Source organism: Phyllobates terribilis, unplaced genomic scaffold (genome assembly GCF_046119375.1).
Source record: "Phyllobates terribilis strain yellow unplaced genomic scaffold, ASM4611937v1 Scaffold_2__4_contigs__length_985480577, whole genome shotgun sequence".
Lineage (NCBI taxonomy): Eukaryota > Metazoa > Chordata > Amphibia > Anura > Dendrobatidae > Phyllobates > Phyllobates terribilis.
In genome coordinates, this window is record NW_027362762.1 from 948,832,599 (window position 1) to 948,855,788 (window position 23,190).

The following is a 23,190-nucleotide window of genomic DNA, read 5'->3' on the forward strand; positions in this document are numbered from 1 at the left end:
CTCAGGACTGAGACTTGTCCCAGAGCAGAGCAGGGACAGACAGTTTTGTATTGCACCTAAGAGGAAGTGTGGCAGGAGTAGAGCCACAAGCCAGAGACAAGAGGCGAAGAGAGCCTGTCTTGGCAGATAAAAGACTGACTTTACCAGACTTTGGTGTCTGAGGCTGGGAGGATTCTACATCCTCCAGCAGATAACCAGTCCGCAAGGGACTGTATATTCCTTGGCCTAAGAAGCCTGGAGGCCCTGCCACAACCGAAGGGACCAGTAAAGCCGTACAAGGCTGGGAGCAGAAAGGAACCCACATCGCAGGCCATACAGGCGAGAATACACGGAAAGCTCGGAAATGTGGGCTGTTACCCTATAACGAGGAGATAGCCAGAAGGAGCGCAGAAAGCACGGTAGGCCTACACCCTCACCCTGACCAGGGCCAATTTCCCCGTTGCTCTCAGACATCCAGGTCCCCTCCTAGCTGGGACTGTTTATGGGTCAGTTTACCTGTTTCAGTAAAGACCCTGGACTGCAACCTATTGTCTGTGTGCTCCTTCGCGCCTCCAGCACTATCAGCACTGGGACTCTCACTACCATCACTCCCAACATCCAATATACTGCCCTGGGGCCGCACTCTTCCCGTGGGGAGTCACACTACCCTAGCTGCACACCTCATCAGCCCCAGCGGTCTGCATGCAGCGGCGGTTCCTAATAACCGCAAATCCACGGGTGGCGTAGTCGGACATTGTTAACAGCACAAAACGGACTACCACTGGCCTGACCACCCTGAGCCACGGAACCGGGTTGCCACTACTACTCCCATCGTTCCCCTACTGCCCGGATCCGAGTGCCCCACGGCCCAGGGGGCGAGTCAATATCAATGCCTGTATATTGCAAATGTTAAAATGTTTGTTGCCTGCATACTAATTGTGTTTTTCTAGTTACCCGACAGGGTTCATGGACTAACAGGTTATGGACAATGAATAACCGGAACTGTGCCTTGTATATAGTTGCACCTGTAAAGTGCCCCTTTTTTGTCCCAGACCACAGAACAAAAACCCGTGGAGGTGGCTGAAGATGTGGTCCAACGCCGGATCATCGATGCCCTGTAGCCACCCCAGGGCCTACGTGGAGGGTTTGTGACGGGTCCCTCAAAATGCATCTCGGGTGACATGGACACCTGTTTACGGGAGCGCCGTGACCTAAAAAGACTAAACTTCTTGTATATATGTTGTGTTATTGCTTATACCCTGTTATGTTTTCATAAAATGTGTTTAGTCCCGGACTACTAAAATTTACTAGGGGGGAATGTGGCACCCCAGGGGTCTGGTTGCCACAGTGGTAGAAATACCATGTCTGACAGCGAGCATGGGTTTTCCTGGTCAGGAGCAATATTGCATTCCACACCTCCTGCCCCAGTCCAGGGAGGGGAGGAACCTGCCCTTTATAAACTGGATCTGGGGCTGGGTTAGAGAGTCGAGTCTAGTTCCAGAGAAGGGACAGAGCAGCAGCAAGGAGCTCTATAGGAGCCAGGAGCTGAAGACCAGGGACTGGAGCAGAGCTCGTCCTGGCAGAAGACGCCGAGAACCGGACACACGGAGTCCGAGACTGTGGGGATATCTACACCCAGCAGCAGAAACCACCTGGCAGGGGATTTCAGGTCCTCTGGCCATAGAAAGCCCGGAGGCTCAGTCACACGCAAGGGACCGGCACCGCCATCGAGGAGCGGAAGGCACCAAAGGCCCCAAGTCACCAGTCATACGGGTGAGCACCACACGGTACACTCAGGGACGTGGGCTACTACACGACTACAGCAGGGTAGCCAGGAAGAGTGCAGTCAGACGGGAAAGGCCTACACCTCCACCTGATCAGGGGGACTCTTGTTCGCTCACAGACTGACCAGGCCTCTAATGTTAGCCAGTACTCCCGGCAGGGCCTTCTTTATTACCAACAGTAAAGACCCTGAACTGCACTGCACGGACTCTGAGTCATTTCTGCTGCGCCCATGCACCACAACCCTCACCATCTACCGACGCTGCGCTGAGGCTATACTCCTCCCGTGGGAAGTTATACTACCCTCTGCTGCGCACACAATATCAGCCTCAGCGGTCTGCCGCACAGCGGTGGTTCTCAGTGACCGCAATCCACGGGTGGCGTAGTCGGACATTTAAATATTACAAAACCAAAGAAACAGATCCGCCACTGGTTTGACCACCCTGAGCCACGGGACCGGGTCACCGCCACGGAGACTACAACCCCCAGTATTACACAGAGACCTGGCTCCGGGTATTCCCCTACACACACGGCCCAGGGGGTGCGTCAACTTCAGTGACCATCACTTACCTAACAGCTAGATGAAAGCTTCCTCTTGCCAGAATATCATGAGCCCTTTTATTACAACTTTTTTTTTTATACAAAATGCTCTTTAAATTTTATTGAGTATAAATAATGATAGAATAAAATAGAATTAACAGTTATAACATAGAGTGTGATATAGTTTGTTACATAGACACACGTAAATTATCCTTCTTAAGTAGCAGCCTTTAGGTAAGAGCTATAATACCAGTCGTTACTCACCTAATACTTGTAGTAAGAAGTATCCGGTAATTGTGTCATTATCATTCACCACTTGACAAGTGTACGTCCCTTCATCAGATATCTGTGTTATTGATGGTCAGTGATAAATGGTCACATCTCATTCTTGCGCTGCAGGAGCTGTATGACGCCTTTGTATTATCCTCCTCTATTTTATATGATATTACACAGGATGAATGATATAGATGAAGCTTCCATATAACTGATAGTAACGTGTCTCCAGGATCAACCTCACACTGCAGAACAGTAGGATCACCTCTTCTCACCTTCACAATAACTGAAAGTAAAAAATTCATGTTGGATAGTGAAACAATCATGCGTCCACAATTATCTGATTATTACTGACTGTAGTGGAAAATGTTATAGAATTGTATATGTCTGACAACCAGGGCTGAGATGGGTTAAGAGAAGAGGGAGACTGTCATTTCTTCTCCCTTTTATTATATTTTACATGTGATGTATACTGTCTCGTCTCTTTCTATATTGTTGTTGTTATTGTTGTTATAAGCTTTACATATTTAATAGTAATGAAGCAATTTGGAATTTTTTGACTTTCATTTTTCCTTCCCCTTCTTCCAAGAGTCATAACTTATTCATATTTTTTCAATATTCGCAGTCTTATGTGGGCCGGAATTTTGTTGGACCGTTCATTTTGCAATATAATGTACTGAAAAACATACCGTATGGACTAAATACCTTAATATTTTATTACTTTGGCAACTACTTTTGATGTGATACCAAATATGTTTATGTTGTTAATAGATTCTGCTTTTTTTGTTTGGGGAAATAGAGGTTGATATAAAGCAGGCAGCACCTGGTCATGGCCAGTTTATGGTGAAATCCTGTTCTTCCACTTCCAGATTATGGCCCCAACAGTGCTCACTGGAATCTTCAGTAGTTTAGAAATTCTTCTGTAAACAATGTCATCAGTATATTTTACAACAATAAGGTTGCAAAGGTCTTTAGACGGGTCACTGGTTTTACCAATCATGATCTTGGTAATGAGAAACCTTTTTATAGGCCATCAGTTGAACCAGCTGATATTGTCACTAAGTGGCAGGATTGCTTTATAATTACTGATAGATTTCAGACGGTGTCAGGACTTTCCATGGCTTTTTTTGCACTTCTCATTCTTCATGTGTTCAATACTTTTTTCCTGTGTTATTGCTCATTTTTTTACATAATTGAATTTGTGGACATCTATGGTGAATATCTTTGTCTGTGTGGATTGGATGACTTGTCACCGACATCTAGTGATAATTTCATGTCAATGGCACCTTTAAAAAATATATTTACCTAGAAAATTGATGAAGTGTTCAATACTTATTTTATGTATATATTTTTTTCAAATATTGTTTAATGTTTTTTACATTTTAATCAGTCTCTTTCTGGGGCTTGAATTCTCTATACGATTTACTGCTCTACTAGCCTCCATAGATGTACAAACATGGTAGCCATAACACCACTAATGGCACCTTACTCCAAACAAGTAGTGTTCACATCCTTCAGAAATGTACGGCAGATGTCGTCAAATGGGTTAAAGTATAAAACGTCAATGAGTTTAGCCTAAGGAATCCATAGACTTTCTGAGACTTTAATTCTTTCCCTGTCCGAGATTAGTGTATATTTTTAGGAGCTCATCATCCCAGTTTTGTGTATCTGGTTGGACTGTGTTTGGTGTATTTTATCCTCAGTTTTGAGCCTGTGTTGAAGATTAAACAGGTAGAGATGTTTAACCCCTTGCAATTGCACCCCACATCAGTAATATTGTACAGGGTACATAGATATTATGTAGGCATGCAGTATTCACATAAACATCTACTACCATTTCAATGTACCATGTACAGCAACTACACTTACAACTATTTCTATGTATATAATATGGATTCTTCCCCTATACCCAGCAACCAATTTACAATAACAAATCATGTTAGAAAATCTCATCCTTCGCCACGAAGGGCAGATGTTACAGTCATTATTAGTGTTGAGCGATACCTTCCGATATCAGGAAATATCGTATCGGATTGGATCGGGCCGATACCCAAAAAGTATCGGATATCGCCGATTCCGATACCGGAAACCAATGCAAGTCAATGGGACACTAATATCGGAATGAAAATAAACCCTTTCTTTCCTTGTAGGTTAATTCTACATGAAGTAAAACAACTAAGAATAATGTAGAATGACATGAAAAGCCGGCAATTCATCAGCGGCATACACCGGTACCCGACAATTTACAACAGAAAGAATAGAGCTTCACACATAGATTAGATAGATAGAAACATGTCAGTCACATATATATGAAGTACAGTGACAGTGTTGCTTACTGTACTTGTCATTTAGTGTAAAGGATTTATTAAAAAAAATATTAGTGTTTTCGTGCACCGTCTCTTTAAAAAAGCCGGCCGGCAATTCAGCAGCGGTACCCGACAATTTATAACAGAAAGAATAGAGCTTCACACATAGATTAGATAGATAGAAACATGTCAGTCACATATATATGAAGTACAGTGACAGTGTTGCTTACTGTACTTGTCATTTAGTGTAAAGGATTTATTTAAAAAAATAATAGTGTTTTCATGCACCGTCTCTTTAAGAAAGCCGGCCGGCAATTCAGCATCTGTACCCGACAATTTAGAATAGAAGGAATAGAGAATCACACATAGATTAGATAGATAGAAACATGTCAGTCACATATGTATGAAGTACAGTGATAGTGTTGATTACTGTACTTGTCATTTAGTGTTAAAATAAAGGATTTATTTAAAAAAAAATTGGCGTGGGGTTCCCCTTAATTTTAGGCTCTAGCGGAGGTTACACAGACAGCTGGGGCAAATGTTTGAAGCCTGGGAAGGGGGTAATACCCACGGAGCTTCCCAGGCTACTAATATCAGCCCCCAGCTGAATACCTAGCCTTTACTAGCTATTAAAATGGGGGAACCCCCCCAAAAAAATAACGTGGGGTCCCCCCTAATTTAATAGCTAGCACAGGCTAGGCAGACAGCTGGGGGCTGATATTAATAGCCCAGGAAGGGTGCCATGAATATTGGCCCCCTCCCAGGCTAGAAACACCAGCCGTCAGCCGCCCCAGAAATGGCGCATCCATAGGATGCGCCAATTCTGGCACTTAGCCTCGCTCTTCCACGCTGCCCTGGTGCGGTGGCAGGGGGTAATAGGGTTGGGGTTGATGTCAGCTTATAATGCCAGCTGACATCAAGCCCAGGTTAGTAATGGAGAGGCGTCTATAAGACACCCCCATTACTAACCCCATAGTCAAAGTTAAAAGAAAACACAAACACCCAGAGTAAAGTCCTTTAATTGAAATAAAGACACAATTCTTTATTGTTCTAAATTAAACCATACTTACCATCACGCCCATTCCAGCTGAAGCCAACGATCTCCTGCAATAAAAGAAAAATAATAAAGCAACCTCATCCTTACCTTTCGATGGTTCCCAGGACAGCTCCAGCTCTGCTACATCGAGATGACAGGCTGGACCGCAGCAGAAAGCTGCCATCCAGCCTGTCATCCCGCAGACACTGAGAAGCGCAGGCATGCTTGCGCTCCTCAGTGTCTCTCTGTGACGTCATCCAGATGAGCCGAGTTCATGTCCAATGAACTCAGCTCACCTCATGCACGTCACTGACAGCGTGGGAAAATTCTCCTGCACTCAGCGCTTCAGCGTGAGAATTCTCCCACGCTGTCAGTGACATACATGAGGTGAGGTCATGTCCAATGAACTCAGCTCACCTCATGCACGTCACTGACAGCGTGGGAAAATTCTCACGCTGAAGTGCTGAGTGCAGGAGAATTTTCCCACGCTGTCAGTGACGTACATGAGGTGAGCTGAGTTCATTGGACATGACCTCGGCTCATCTGGATGCTGTCACAGCCAGACACTGAGGAGTGGAAGTATGCCTGCGCTTCTCAGTGTCTGCGGGATGACAGGATGGATGGCAGCGTTCTGCTGCGGTCCAGCCTGTCATCTCGATGTAGCAGAGCTGAAGCTGTCGTGGGAGCCATGGAAAGGTAAGGATGATGTTGCTTTATTATTTTACTTTTATTGCAGGAGATCGTTGGCTTCAGCTGGAATGGGTGTGACGGTAAGTATGGTTTAATTTAGAACAATAAAGAATTGTGTGTTTATTTCAATTAAAGGACTTTTTTCTGGGTGTTGTGTTTTTTTAAATACTTTACTAGAAATTCATGGTGGTCATGTCTAATATTGGCGTGACCCCATGAAATTTGGGCTTAGGGCCAGCTGATAATGCCAAGCTGGCCTTAACCCCTTTATTACCCAGTGAGCCACCGCACCAGGGCCCTGGATGAGTTGGGTACAGCGCCAGAAGATGGCGCTTCTATGAACGCGCCATTTTCTGGGGCGGCTGCGGACTGCAATTTGCAGCGGGGGTGGCCCAGAAAGCTTGGGTCTCCCTGCGCTGCGGATTCCAGCCCCCAGCTGCCTAGTTGTACCTGGCTGGGCACAAAAATAGGGCGAAGCCCCACGCATTTTTTTTTTAAATTATTTCATGAAATTCATGAAATAATTAAAAAAAATTGATGTGGGGCTTCGCCCTATATTTGTGTCCAGTCAGGTACAGCAGGCAGGAACGGGCTGCCCCCAACCACCAGCTGCCTATTTGCACCTAGCCGGACACAACAATATAGGGAAGCCCTTTTTTTCTTAATTATTCCATGAATTTCATGAATTTAAAAAAAAAAAACGTGGGGCTTCGCCCTATTTTTGTGTCCAACCAGGTACAACTAGGCAGCTGGGGGCTGGAATCTGCAGCGCAGGGAGGCCCAAGCTTTCTGGGCCCCACCCGCTGCAAATTGCAGTCCGCAGCCGCCCCGGAAAATGGCGCGTTCATAGAAGCGCCATCTTCTGGCGCTGTACCCAACTCATCCAGGGCCCTGGTGCGGTGGCTCACTGGGTAATAAAGGGGTTAAGGCCAGCTTGGCATTATCAGCTGGGCCTAAGCCCGAAATTCATGGGGTCACGCCAATATTAGACATGACCACTAGAGATGAGCGTTGTTCTACTCGAACTGTTCGCCAATCTCAAATTCGAGCTGTTTTGGGCGGTGTTCGAGCCGGTCGGCGAACACGAACAATTTGAGAAAAATTCGGCTGTTCGAGGTTATGTTCGATAACTGTTCGTGCACCAAAATCATAACTGGATTTTTTCTCAGTAATGATGAAAATTAATGTTAATACGCAGTTTGAGTGTACAGCGGGGCGGGGGGAGGGGCAGGGGATGGATCTCTGCAGGAACAATGAAGATCTCCATTTTTTTTTCTCTTTCCCGCATTTGCAGTGGGGAGGTGCAATCTGTCAGCCTATCAGCAGCGCACACACGGAGCGAAGTGCTTTTTGTCACACAAGCAAGGGCATGTGTGATTGGCAGTGTATGTCACATGTCCTTGCCCTATAAGACCAAGCCATTTTCCCCGTCGCCACCATTTTCTCACTGCTGCAGCTGCGTGTTAGACGGCACCGCTGTTGCTGTGTGTGCTATACCTTGTTAATTTCAAGCCAAATTTCACACAAATCTACAGATAGCTTGGGAGTAGGGAAGAGTTGTGATTGCAGTCCTTTTAAGGACTAGGTTACAGCATTTCCTACGACTTTTATCAGGCAGGTCTGTGCTCTTAAATAGATAGATTGTGGGAGTAAAGACTAATTGTAATTGGAGTCCTTTTCAGGACTAGGTTACATCAGTTCCTATCAGTTTTTGCCAGGCAGGTCTGTGCCAGTGCTGTGCAAGTTTTTTTCACAGCATTTGGCTGAATCTAGCAAAGCTAATCCTTTTTGGCCTATTGCAGAGTGTGTTAGTCAGTGGAGTAGCCTATCTGTGTTGCAAGATATACCACCTGTGTATAGAATACCAATTTTTTTACTGCACCTAGTGAAGTAAAATCTTTTGGGCATAGCATCATTCTATTAGTCCATCTATACTGACCTCCATCAGGTTGCAAACTGAATATAATTTTTTTCTGCATCTAGCTCTGAAAAAATATTTGGGCTTCTAGCAGTGTGTGGGACTTGTTCTATTAGTCCTTCTATACTGACCTCCAGCAGGTTGCAAATTGAATATAATTTTTTTCTGCATCTAGCTCTGAAAAAATATTTGGGCTTCTAGCGGTGTGTGGGACTTGGTCTATTAGTCCATCTATACTGACCTCCATCAGGTTGCAAATTAAAAATAATTTTTTTCTGCATCTAGCTCTGAAAAAATATTTGGGCTTCTAGCAGTGTGTGGGACTTGGTCTATTAGTCCATCTATACTGACCTCCATCAGGTTGCAAATTAAAAATAATTTTTTTCTTCATTTAGCTCTGAAAAAATATTTGGGCTTCTAGCAGTGTGTGGGACTTGTTCTATTAGTCCTTCTATACTGACCTCCAGCAGGTTGCAAATTGAATATAATTTTTTTCTGCATCTAGCTCTGAAAAAATATTTGGGCTTCTAGCGGTGTGTGGGACTTGGTCTATTAGTCCATCTATACTGACCTCCATCAGGTTGCAAATTAAAAATAATTTTTTTCTGCATCTAGCTCTGAAAAAATATTTGGGCTTCTAGCAGTGTGTGGGACTTGGTCTATTAGTCCATCTATACTGACCTCCATCAGGTTGCAAATTAAAAATAATTTTTTTCTTCATTTATCTCTGAAAAAATATTTGGGCTTCTAGCAGCGTGTGGGACTTGTTCTATTAGTCCATCTATACTGACCTCCATCAGGTTGCAAATTAAAAATAATTTTTTTCTGCATCTAGCTCTGAAAAAATATTTGGGCTTCTAGCGGTGTGTGGGACTTGGTCTATTAGTCCATCTATACTGACCTCCATCAGGTTGCAAATTAAAAATAATTTTTTTCTGCATCTAGCTCTGAAAAAATATTTGGGCTTCTAGCAGTGTGTGGGACTTGGTCTATTAGTCCATCTATACTGACCTCCATCAGGTTGCAAATTAAAAATAATTTTTTTCTTCATTTAGCTCTGAAAAAATATTTGGGCTTCTAGCAGTGTGTGGGACTTGTTCTATTAGTCCTTCTATACTGACCTCCAGCAGGTTGCAAATTGAATATAATTTTTTTCTGCATCTAGCTCTGAAAAAATATTTGGGCTTCTAGCGGTGTGTGGGACTTGGTCTATTAGTCCATCTATACTGACCTCCATCAGGTTGCAAATTAAAAATAATTTTTTTCTGCATCTAGCTCTGAAAAAATATTTGGGCTTCTAGCGGTGTGTGGGACTTGGTCTATTAGTCCATCTATACTGACCTCCATCAGGTTGCAAATTAAAAATAATTTTTTTCTGCATCTAGCTCTGAAAAAATATTTGGGCTTCTAGCAGTGTGTGGGACTTGGTCTATTAGTCCATCTATACTGACCTCCATCAGGTTGCAAATTGAATAAAAAAATTTTCTGCATCTAGCTCTGAAAAAATATTTGGGCTTCTAGCGGTGTGTGGGACTTGGTCTATTACTCCATCTATACTGACCTCCATCAGGTTGCAAATTAAAAATAATTTTTTTCTGCATCTAACCCAGCCAATAGTTTTGGCCTAATACCACAGTTTGGCCACTCAGCTCTGCTCGGTTACCATCCATTGTTTTTTTGTGCAAACAACTCCAGAGTTGTGAATTAGTTAACCACCAAAATGAGTGGAAAAAGGCCTGCTGCTGGTGGAAAGGGGAATAGGCGTGTTGGGAAGGGGAAAAAAGGTTGTGTCCGTGGGGTAGGTGCAGAAGAAAGACCATCTTCCAGCCAAACTAAAATGTCTACTTCTTTTAGCGGACAATGTGATAAGATCCCTTTCTTACGGCCACGCCAATCGCTACAAATTCCAGATGAGGCACAAAAACAGCAGGTGCTTCAACGGATATCAAGTGCTCCTTTAAGTGGGCTCTCCTCCACATCAACTTCAACATCACAAATACTCCAGTCCTCAAAGGTGTCACCCAAATCGCACTTGCTTCCTCACAGCTCCCAAATCTCCAGCTGCCCGTCTGAGTATGAGGTAGAACAGATGGTTGAGTCTGCAGAGCTGTTTACTCATACTATAGCCTGGGAATCAGAGGTCGACTCCAGCGCTTCTGTGAATCCAGACGAGGAAATGATCTGCACTGATGCCCAGAATCTTTATGAGTCGGATCCAGGACCAGACGCAGAAGGTTCTGACCATAATGTAGACCCTCATTCCCAAACTGTAACTCCTGTTGGTGGAGACAATGAGGAAGACGATGATAAGACTCAAATACCTGATTGGAGCGACAACTTTAGTTTTTTGTCAGGGCAGGAACAGGTTGGCTCTGAGGACGACGGGTGTGATAACGCACAGGGTGATGATGATGAGGTCGGAGATCCCACTTACTGTCAACCCACAGTCAGCCAAGAGATGAGGTCAGCAGAGGAGGTGGAGGAAGATGCTAGTGACGACGAGGTCAGGTTGCGCCTTCCTGGACAGAGACGTAGTACTGGAAGCACGTCAACAACTGCATCCTCAAACACAACTCTGCCTCTCACCACAAGTCGTGGTGGCTCTTCAGGTCGCATGGGTGCTAAGCCTTGCATAGCCTGGGCATTTTTTCAGATCGATAAAGATGACCCAACTCGTGTTATCTGTAACATTTGTCAGCAAAAGCTAAGTAGAGGCCAAAAAATACATAGTTTGAGTACTTCATGCATGAACCGGCACATGGACATGAAGCATAAGTTGCAGTGGGAAGCTCAGTGTGCTACAATGCGGTCTAGCCGGCCGGGCCAACCACCGTCTGCCATATCTTGTGCATCCGCGGCCTCTTCATCCTCTGTGACTGGGGGGACAGCAGTCACACCTGTTTTGGGGCGCAGACCTGCCACCTCTTTACCCGCAACAGCCAGCGTGATTGGCAGGTCATCATTTTCTTTGGAGGTGGTAACACCAGCTGGTCTTGAGCGCTGTCCGACATCGATAGCACCACCTTTGGATCAAGGCAACCTAACATGTCCGCCTGCATCTTCCTCACAGACCGGCAGTTTGCCGGGGACACCCTTATCAACCCCGTCTAAGCACAATAGCCAGCCCTCGGTCCCTCAGATGTGGACAAGTAAAAGACCATTTCCTCCTAGCCATGAGAAAGCTAAGAGGTTGAATTTCACCATCTGCAAGCTCTTGGCTACAGAAATGCTGCCTTTCCGCCTGGTGGACACAGAGGATTTTCGAGACCTTATGTCCGTCGCAGTGCCCCAGTACCAGATGCCCAGTCGGCACTACTTCTCAAAGAAAGGTGTGCCTGCGCTCCACCAGCATGTCGCACACAACATCACCGCTTCTTTGAGAAACTCTGTGTGTGACAGGGTGCATTTCACCACAGACACTTGGACGAGTAGGCATGGACAGGGGCGTTACATGTCGCTGACTGGGCACTGGGTAACTATGGTGACAGCAGGACAAGGGGCTGCTGTCCAAGTCTTGCCGTCCCCACGAGTTGTGCGTCAATCCTCTTTATGTCAAAGTTCCTCCACTGCTTCTGCCTCCTCAACCTCCTCTCGGTCTTCCACCTGCACCCAAAGCCTGTCTGGTCATGCCACAAGCTTTCTAACTGCGCAGAAGGGATCCTGCACACCTCCTTACTATGCTGGCAGTAGGGCTCAACGTCATCAGGCGGTTTTTACATTGAAATGTCTGGGAAATGTGAGTCACACAGCTGAGGAGTTGTGGTCAGCTCTGGAGAACCAATTTCATGAATGGTTGTCTCCACTGGACCTGAAACCAGGGAAGGCCGTGTGCGACAATGCTGCAAACCTGGGTGCGGCCCTTCGCCGGGGCAATGTCACACACGTGCCTTGTATGGCTCACGTGTTGAACCTGGTTGTCCAGCAATTTTTAGCCCACTATCCCAGACTAGATGGCCTTCTGCAGAGGGCACGGTCGCTGTGTGCTCACTTCCGCCGTTCGCATCCCGCAGCTCAGCGACTTACATCTCTACAGAAGTCGTTGGGCCTGCCACTTCACCGGCTAAAATGCGATGTGCCTACCCGGTGGAATTCAACTCTGCACATGTTGCAGCGACTGTGGCAGCACCGACAAGCCCTGGTGCAATACGTTCTGACGTATAGCCTGGGCCAACGAGATTCAGAGGTGGGGCAAATCACGCTGGAGGAGTGGTCTCAGATCAGGGACCTATGCACCCTTCTGCACAGTTTTGAAATGGCGACGAAGATGTTTAGTGCTGACGATGCCATTATCAGCATGACTATTCCGGTGATTTACATGCTGGAGCACATGTTAAACAGAATTTGGAGTCAGGTGGTGGCACAAGAGGAGGTGGAGGAAGTAGAGGAGGAGGAGTTGTATGCGGAAGGGCTAACATCTGCAAGGTCCAGACGGTCGGCAGCACCAGGGCGGCAGGCATGTGAGGGTGGGGGAGATGATTTTACCAGGGCGCATGGTAGCAGCCAAACTAGTGAGGAAGGTGCAGGAGCCCAGGAAGAAGTGGAGGACGAACTGATGGAAGACTCATCAGATGAGGGAGACCTTGATCACATTTCTGTTGTGCGAGGTTGGGGGGAGAGGACAGAGGAAGGAAGCATGATTGTTACCTTGCCACCAACACAACAGGGACTTGGTGCTCCTGGATGCGCAACACACATGAGTGCCTTCTTGCTGCACTACCTGCAACATGACCCTCGAATTGTGAGAATTAGAAATAATCCTGACTACTGGGTTGCCACACTGTTAGATCCCCGGTACAAAAGTAAATTTGCAGAAATTATTCCTGCCATAGAAAGGGATGCACGCATGCAGGAGTATCAGCAGAGACTGTTGCAGAATCTTACATGTGCTTTTCCACAAAATACCAGTGGTGCACGTAGTGAATCTCACAGTTCCAACTTGCCAACCGTGGGACCGTCAAGTGTTCAGCACTCAAACCGTAACAGAACCACAGTATCTGCTGGTAACATCAATTTTGCGGAATCATTTCACCACTTTTTTAGCCCATCCTTTGCAAGGCCACAGGAGACAAGAAGTCTGACACATAGTCAACGCCTAGAGACGATGGTACAGGAGTATCTCCAAGTAAACATTGAAGCCACGACTGTGTCACTGGACCCTTGCTCTTTTTGGGCTTCCAATCTGGATAAATGGCCGGAGCTAGCCACTTACGCCTTGGAGATCTTGTCATGCCCCGCAGCCAGCGTTCTGTCTGAACGTGTGTTCAGCGCTGCTGGTGGTGTGCTGACAGATAAGCGCACGCGGCTCTCCACTGATAATGTAGACAGACTCACATTCATAAAGATGAACAAATCATGGATCCGAAACGACTTTTCTACCCCTGTGTCATCCTGGGGAGAGTAAAAGCTTGATGATTGGTTAAAATCACCCTACCAACCGTTTTAAGCTTTCAAATTACTAATCATGTTTATCTGTATCTTGACTGGAAAATAATTTGGGCTTTGTAGCAGTGTGCAGCACTGATCCTATTAGGCCATCTATAATAAGCTTCACCAGATTTAAAATTAAAAATAATTTTTAGCTGCATCTAGCCCAGAAAATAATTTTGGGGCTCCGAGATGCGCAAGACACATAAGTGCCTTCTTGCTGCACTACCTGCAGCATGACCCTCATATTGTCAGAATTCGAAGTAATCATGACTACTGGGTTGCCACACTCTTAGATCCCCCAAACTTTTCGATCAACCTTTTCATTTTAATAAAGACCAAAAAAATGGTCATTTTTGAAATTATAAGCATTAGCAGGTTGTTAGAAACTGAAATCAAACAGTTTTCAACTCAAAACTTTATCCTAGGTGATGTTACATTTTCACATAGGACCCCTTGTTCGAAAGGAGCTTCTGAACTCTCTCGTCCATTGAATTTGTCAGGTTTTGGATGGTTTCTGCTTCAATTGTTTTGCATGAGGACAGAATACCCTCCCAGAGCTGTTGCTTAGATGTGAACTGCCTCCCGCCATCATAGACACTCCTTTTAATGATGCTCCAAAGGTTCTGAATGGGGTAGAGGTCAGGGGAGCATGGGGGTCACACCATAAGTTTGTCCCCTTTTATGCCCATATCAGCCAGAGATGCAGATGTTTTATGTGCAGCATGAGATGGTGCATTATCATGCAGAAAAATGATCTTGCTGTGAAATACACGGTTCTTCTTCTTGAACCATGGCAGGAAGTGCTGTTTGAGAAAATCCACATACATTATGGAGTTCATCTTTAGCACCTTCAGGGATCCTAAAGGGGCCGACAATCTCTCTCCCCATGATTCCAGCCCAAAACATTACTCCACCTCCTCCTTGTTGGCGCTGTAGCCGTGGTCATCTGGACCATCGAGCGCTGCACGGCACTCATCCGTGAACAAAACAGTTTTGAAATCAGTCTTCATGTAATGTTTGGCCCACTGGAGCCGTTTCTGCTTGTGTGAAGTGGATAGAGGAGGTCGACAGGATGGCGTATGCACAGCTGCAAACCTCTGAAGGACCCTGCATCTTGTTGTTCGGGGGACGTTGGAGGCACAAGCAGCTTCAAAAACTTGTCTGCTGCTATGACAAGGCTTTTTTGCCGCTGCTCTTTCAACCTGACGTAATTGCCTGTAGGAAAGAGTCCTCAATTTGCCCTTATCAGCACGCACACGTGTGTACTGTGAATCAGCTACATACTTCTTGATTGCCAAGACACTTCATCCTGATCATCGCACAATGTTGATTGTAGTCATGCCTTGACCTAAACACTCCACAATTTGTTGCTTCTCAGCAGCCGACACATCCTTTTTCTTTCCCATTTTGGCAGAAAATGTAGGCTGCTTAATAATGTGAGAGAGCCTTCTTAAGTAGTCTTGCCTTTCATTGGACACACCTGCCAAACTAATTAGCACAGGTGTCTGCAATTGCTTACAGTGATATAAAGAGCCCTGACACACATCACCATCAATGAGTTTAACTGACAAACAAACAAATTCTTCCCTTATCACTCCTAAACACTTTTTGCATAATAATTTGGAACGCGGTGTACATGTGCTTTTCCACAAAACACCAGTGGTTCACGTAGTGAATCTTACAGTTCTAACTTGCCAACCGTGGTCTGTATGGAATTGTTCAATAAAGGGCCCAAAATTAAGATAACATAGATGGGAGAGGTCTCTATGAATAGGAATTCCTAAGTATTTGATACCCTGTGAGGGCCAGGCAAAGGGAAAGTTGGACTGGATGGAATCCTATATGGATTTAGGGAGGGAGACATCGAGGGCCTCAGACTTCGCTGCATTGATTTTAAAATTTTACCATGTAACAAAGTGATCTATTTCAGCCATAACAGCAGGGATGGATATATGTGATTGAGTGATATATACTAGGACATCATCAGCAAATAGAGAGCACTTGTACTCGGTGCCTCCCACCTCAATCCACCTAATATTGGGGTTATGGCGAATTGATGAGAGCAGGTGCTCCGTCACTAGGATGTATAAGAGAGGGGACAGAGGACATCCCTGCCTTGTCCCATTGGTGATTGTGAAAGGTGATGAAAATGTTCTGACGCACCCCCTGGGCCTTGGGACACCCGGAGCCGGACCCTTTTTGGTGGATGCTGGTGGTTGTAGTCTTCGTGGCGGCGATCCGGTTCCGTGGCTCAGGGCGGTCAAACCAGTGGCGGAACTATTTATGTGGTTTTGATGTTTAAATGTCCGACTACGCCACCCGTGGATTGCGGTCAGAGTGAACCGCCGCTACAGGGCAGACCGCTAAGGCTGGTGTTGTGGGTGCAGCAGAGCGTAGCATAACTCCCCACGGGAGGAGTATAGCCTCAGGGCAGTGTATGCGGAGGATGGGGGTGATGGTGCAGGGCAGCAGCAGTAACGACACGGAGTCAGTGATGCAGTTCAGGGCCTTTACTCACAGTTCTTATTATCCAGACCACGTCTGCAGGTAACGGCTGCCCACGTCGTACTGTGCTCACCAGGTGAGGGGCTCAGACAACTCCCAGATAACTTTTTTTTTAATTATTTCATGAATTTCCTGAAATAATTAAAAAAAAATTGACGTGGGGCTTCACACTATATTTGTGTCCAGCCAGGTACAGCAGGCAGGAACGGGCTGCCCCCAACCACCAGCTGCCTATTTGTACCTGGCCAGACACAACAATATAGGGAAGCCCTTTATTTCTTTATTATTTCAAGAATTTCATGAAATAATTAAAAAAAAAAAAACGTGGAGCTTCTCCCTATTTTTGTGTCCAGCCAGGTACAACTAGGCAGCTCGGGGATGGAATCTGCAGCGCAGGGAGGCCCAAGCTTTCTGCCCCCCCCCCCCCGCTGAAAATTGCAGTCCGCGGCCGCCCCGGAAAATGGCGCGTTCATAGAAGCTGGATGCTGTACCTGGCTGGCATACAAAAATATGGCGAAGCCCACGTCAAAAGTTTTGGGAAAAATTTATTAAAAAATAAATAATAATTTAGTGACTGCATCTTTATTAAGTCCTCAAATGTCATTTAGTGTTAAAATAAAGGATTTATTTAAAAAAAAAATGGCGTGGGATCCCCCCTAATTTTAGTCTCTAGCAGAGGTTAAGCAGACGGCTGGGGCAGATGTTTGAAGCCTGGGAAGGGGGTAAAACCCACGGAGCTTCCCAGGCTACTAATATCAGCCCCCAGCTGAATACCTAGCCTTTACTAGCTATTAAAATGGGGGACCCCCCTAAAAAAAATGACGTGGGGTCCCCCCTATTTTAATAGCTAGCAAAGGCTAGGCAGACAGCTGGGGGCTGATATTAATAGCCCAGGAAGGGTGCCATGAATATTGGCCCCCTCCCAGGCTAGAAACACCAGCCGTCAGCCGCCCCAGAAATGGCGCATCCATAGGATGCGCCAATTCTGGCACTTAGCCTCGCTCTTCCACTCTGCCCTGGTGCGGTGGCAGGGGGTAATAGTGGTGGGGTTCATGTCAGCGCCAGCTGCCATGAAGCCCAGGTTAGTAATGATGGCCGTCTATATGACACCCCCATTACTAACCTACAAAGTGTTAAAAAGAAAAAACACACTACACCCAGAAAAAAATAATTTATTTGAAATAAAACACCATTTTATTTCATTCTTAGTTTACTAAAAAAAAAATAGTTACCTGTCCACGTTCCTGCGCTGATCTCCCGTGCACAGCTGTCACATCTGGAGATGGTGACAGCTGTCATGGCTGCTGTAAGCTCACGCTGCCGGGAACACGTCCGCTCCCGGCAGCGGGAGCCACTGACTGAGGTCACCGGAGTGCATTCAGGCAGCGCAGCTCCGGAGACCTCCTTTACGGCAGTGCTGTACCGTGGGAATTTCTCACGATACAGCAGTGCCGTAAAGGAGCTAACCGGAGCAGCGCTGCCTGAACTCCGGTGAACCCTTACGGCCCAGTCATTCTAGCGGCGGCAGCGGTTCAGAGCGGTCACATTCTATGTGGCTGCTCTAAACTGGAGATCTTCGTGGGACACTCGTGGACTGCTACGGAGGGGTAAGGATAAGGTTGTGGTTTATTATTTTATATTTTATTACAGGAGATCGATGGCTTCGGGGAATTAGGTGTCTAGGTGAGTATAGGTGTAGTTTTTTATTTTTTACTTTATTTTAGGTGGCGATCGGCGGGGACAGGTAATGTATGAACTAATTTCTTTTAGGTAACCACTGGCCACCAATGACATGTATTTAAAATTTATTGGGGACACAGTAGGGCAATTTAAATAGCAGGATCAGGCTGATGGGAACTACTGCTCCCATCGAGCTGATCCTGCTGGCAGGAGTGGACGGGGGACAGACATAGGCCGATGGGAGTAGTAGTGTCACATCGGCCTATGTCTGCCTGCACGCACAGACACCCCGCACACACACCCGCACACACACCCGCACACACACACCCCGCACACACACACACACCCCGCACACACACACACCCCGCACACACACACACCCCGCACACACACTAATCATGACGGGTCTGGGAGGAGTGGCTGACCTGTGCGGCCGTGGGAAAGTTGATGTGAGTTCATGCAGTCAAGCATGAACTCACATGAACCCTCTGAGGGCACCGCGGCTATTTCAAATGAACAGCTGATCGGCTTCACCTGATACCTCAGCTGTTCATTTGAAATAACCGGCGGGAAAGCGCAGCACAGAACGGGAAAGCCGGCGGTGAAGTCTTTTCACTGCCGGCTTCCCCGCCCGGGTCCTTCGCTCCTTGGTGCTGCGCTCCCCGCCCGGTCCTAATTTACGATTGGGATTGGAGGTGGCGAGGGGAGCGGAGGATCGGGGTGGGAGGCTGCGGGGAAGCAGTATGGGGCTGCGTGATTGTTTAAAAGCCGGCGGCTTTATACCGCCCGCCGGCTTTTAAACAATCAGGAGAATTCTCCCACGCTGGGATGGCATTCTGATGACAAGCTGGATCGCAGCTGAGCGCTGCCATCCAGCTTGTCATCCTTCACAGACACTGCAGAGCGCAGGCATTATGGGAACTTCCGATTCCGGTATTCGATATTATAAAAGTATCGGAATTAAGTATCGGAATTCCGATACAGTGAATATCGGCCGATACCCGATATTTCAGTATCGGAATGCTCAACACTAGTCATTATCCAAACTCACGTTTCGCCCTCAGAGCTTCATCAGGAGCTACCATTTAAAAAAAAGCCAAATAGGGCTTTATATAACTCAGTTTGGCCCGTAAATGAAGGACTTGAGCATTGCATAGCGCTGGTCTACAGTGATAATCAAACAGTGGAGCACATCAATGCATTAGTGATCTACTGTACGTGTCCATAATCTGACATATTACATCAGGTAGCTGCAGAGATGTGTAGGCAATGGCTTTCCATGATCCACATATTTGCAATGCCATGCCTCTACCAACTTAAGAGCCTCAGAAAATAATAATGAATGCACAATATTCTTCCCACAATAAACCTTACAAGGATTCAAACTTTCCATCCCATGTAGAGTGTGAACATACTGGAATTAAATTAAATTTCTACTTAAGATGAATAAGCATATTAAGATTAAACATTGAAAACAGCGAAAGATTTTTTAAGACAATGAATTACAGATGATTCCCTACCCTCCATCCCTCTTCACTTTCCAGTATTTTTATCTGTAGTGATAGCGAACACTTACCGGAGGATACAGCTACCAGGTACAAGAGAACCAGACCCATCAGAAAACTTACTGATCGCAGATGCTCCATTGCTTTAATTCTGCTATAGAAAGAAATAGAAAGACAATATACAGAGCTATTTTAAGAGTTGAGCTTCCTGTCCAGCAAACTTTCCATCTGTCATACACTCTTGATGGTTTTACTACATGGTATGGTTATCCGGCTCTCAGTTCCTTAGTCACGCTTTGAAGCACCTTGATGAAATAGTTTCAAAATAAAGAGCAATGCGTCTTGCGTGTTACTTGATAAATGACCTCTGACATGCTGGCAGTTGGAGTGCTACAACTCTCACCATTTGAAATATCTGCCTCCACAGACAGGATGCTATGTCTTCTAGGATTTTTTTTTCAGGAGGACTACTCTTCATTTTCATCTTGACTCTTCTATGTAAATTTTGGCTCTACTATGTTTCTGTTTGGCTCTTTTTGTTGCCAGACCACCCAAAACTCCTCCAATTAGTTAGTTTACACAGGTCAAGGATCCTGCCGATGTATCTATGCTTGAAGTTCCCTGATTTGGCTCAAGATGTGTCTCCTCAGCATATTCACCAAAACCAGCTGTTCGAAATTACTGTACAGAACATTTCATTTCATTCACTACCAGCCCCGCTCCTCTCACCCTAAAACCTGGACATGTCTCTCCACCATAGCCAATCTCTTGCCAAAACTTCTTGACTATGAAGTCAATCCTAAGTTCTGGTTTCTGAATCAATATATGAACCAATTTAAAGTCATAATCTACCAATTCTTGTTCATAACAGCTATGGTGGCTTTCATTGTGTCTTTACTTTTGGGAGAAGCATTGGCCTTTGCTACCCCCGATTTGGGAACTGAGTGATCAAATAATGTGTAATCTTCACAATTTCTGCTGCTCATCAGCAGAATCTTCCTTGTTTCACATCTATGGGGAGCCAACACACAATTCAGCTCACTAATCTTGCTATAGAATTTAAATGGAATAATAAATCATTGCTGGCTGGCTTCTGGAATGGTCTGGATGAGCACATCAAGGATGAGTTGATCCAAAAACACCTCCCAGTGTTTCTGGATGATTTTTTTGCTGGCTAACTAACATTGAGAATGACAAAGAGAAATTGGTGAAATCCATCATGTTCCTTGGTTAGCACTTATTTTTCCAAAGACCATTACAGTCTCCTGATTTTGTCACCCAAGATATGTCTATACAAATTCAGAGAGTCAAATTTTCTGTAGAAGAACGCCAACAAAGAGCCAGCAAAGATTTAGTCTACTGTACACTGCAAATGCATTTTCTACAGTATTGTCCAGTAAAACCTTGAAATTTTAGCATGGAGGGACTACCTCCTCTTACAAAATCATGATTCTACTCCTAGATCTCACTTCACTGTACAATCATTCCTAGATACTGGCTAGGAAATGGTCAACATCAGTCCTTGGTCTTCAAGTAACAGATAAATATAAACTCTCACCATTGCTTCTGACGCGCCCCCTGGGGCCGTGGGGTACTCGGTAGCCGGGCCGGTCCTTTTTGGGGTAGTCACGGCGGCAGTGACCCGGTCCGTGGCCCAGGGCGGTCAATAAAGAAAAGTCAATTGGGGAATAAAGTTTTTGGGATAAAGATTTGTGACGCCACCCGTGGAATGCGTCTATATGCGGCCGCCGCTGCTATTCAGATCCACTGGGGCTGTTGGTGACGCAGAAAAGATGGTTCAGCTCTCCACGGGTAGAACTAGGCCTCAGGGCAGTTAAATAAATGATTTGAGATGTTGGTGTTGTAGTGCAAGGCAGGTGACGCAGCAATTAAGTAAAGGACACAGTGGGGTGAAGTCTTCAAGTGTTTACTCACAGTTGTTATGGAGTTCTTGGTTACAATGGCCAGATTATAACAGCCCACCGAGTCCTGTGTCCTCCGGGGAAGTGATCCAGCCAACTCTCAGATATCTTGCGTGCACTTGAACGGGACCCCTTTCTTATGTACCTTCCCGGGTCATCTCTCTGCGCTGGCTCTCGCCCTCCTGCCCTGCGCCTCACACACAGTGTCCTGAGCCAGTGGCTGTGGGCCTTGTTGAGCGACGTCCTTTTTGTCCCCTTTTGTCCTATATGGCCACCTTTTCAGTGAATGTGTGTGGATTTTGGCTACAGCACATGAAGATACCGCAACCTCCAGCTTGCTAGCTGAGTCTTGCAGTCCTCCACTAGTCTGGGGCCCGTCCCCTACTGCGGCCTGATCCCTTCACGGTCAGCGTGAACTCGGACGCACGGGTGGACTCCGCACTTGCTGTGCCCCCAAGATCCTTTCTCTCTCTGGAGGTCTTTCTCACTGCTTCTATCTTCTCTCCTCACCCTTCTCTCTGACTGGGCCCTCCTCCTCCACAGTCCTCACTCACTGAACTCCAGCTCCAAGGACTGGAACCAGGAATGGACCCTTCTAGATGTTTCTACCTGTCTTTTATACTCTCTGTTATGTGACCAAAGTCACAAACTGTCACTGTCACTCTACGTGGTCCCCTCTACCTTCAGTCCTTCCTTAAACTACTTCCTCCACCCACCTCCTCTACTTAGTTCCACCTTCCAAACAGGGACCGGGTCTGTGCTCTCCCTCATGGAGTGGTGTAGTTTGGATGTGAGTGGTTGGGTCCCGGTTAGTGCTCCCTCCTTACCTGAGAGTGGGGTACCACACCTCTGGCTGAGATGCAATACCTCTGTGGCAACTGGACCCGCAGGGGCACCACACTTCTGTTAGTGGCAAAGCTTTCCCTGAAATCATTAAATTCTGCTGACCCTCTAGACATCGGCCATCAACAAAGACCTGCGTTGAATTTTTCAGAACCCTAACAGTATTCTTCTATTATGACTCCCATGGCTCTAAAATATGCATGGGACTTTGGCCAGATTAGTCCTTGGGGGAAGATTTCCACTCTACCTGTGCCAATTTTTTGTTCAATCTTGCCTCAGTTCATGATCCAAAAGTGGCCTGTATAAAACCAGCAGCAGGAAATGCAGCAGCCATTTTCTGGTGAATCTGGATAGCGAGGGGACATCACAGCTCACAGTTTAGCCACATAGAAAGAGAGGGAAAGCTATTATCTGTACAGTTAGCATTTTTACACGAAAGGATCTACGGATATTATGTGACAACATAGCAGTGAAGATGATTTGGATATGAGGAAAATAGCGTGTTTTGCAGCCCAATTGGAGGCTTTACAGTCAGAACTTTCAAAGAAGTTAAACAGCTAGAGAGGTGGAGGTTGGGTGAAGATGAGTGGAATTTTTTTCATCCTACAGTGGGGAAAGTAACTATTTGATACACTGTCGATTTTGAAGGTTTTCCCACCTACAAAGAATGGAGAGATCTGTAATTTTTATCGTAGGTACACTTCAACTGTGAGAGACAGAATCTTAAAATAATAAACAGAAAATCACATTGTATGACCTTTACATAATTAAATTGCATTTTATT

At 45.9% G+C, this 23,190-nt stretch overlaps 1 pseudogene; it reads right to left on the reverse strand.

The window, feature by feature from the left end:
* The window catches only part of LOC141248354 (cell surface glycoprotein CD200 receptor 1-B-like), a 42,778-nt pseudogene that overhangs the window by 14,320 nt on the left and 5,268 nt on the right, over positions 1-23,190 (reverse strand).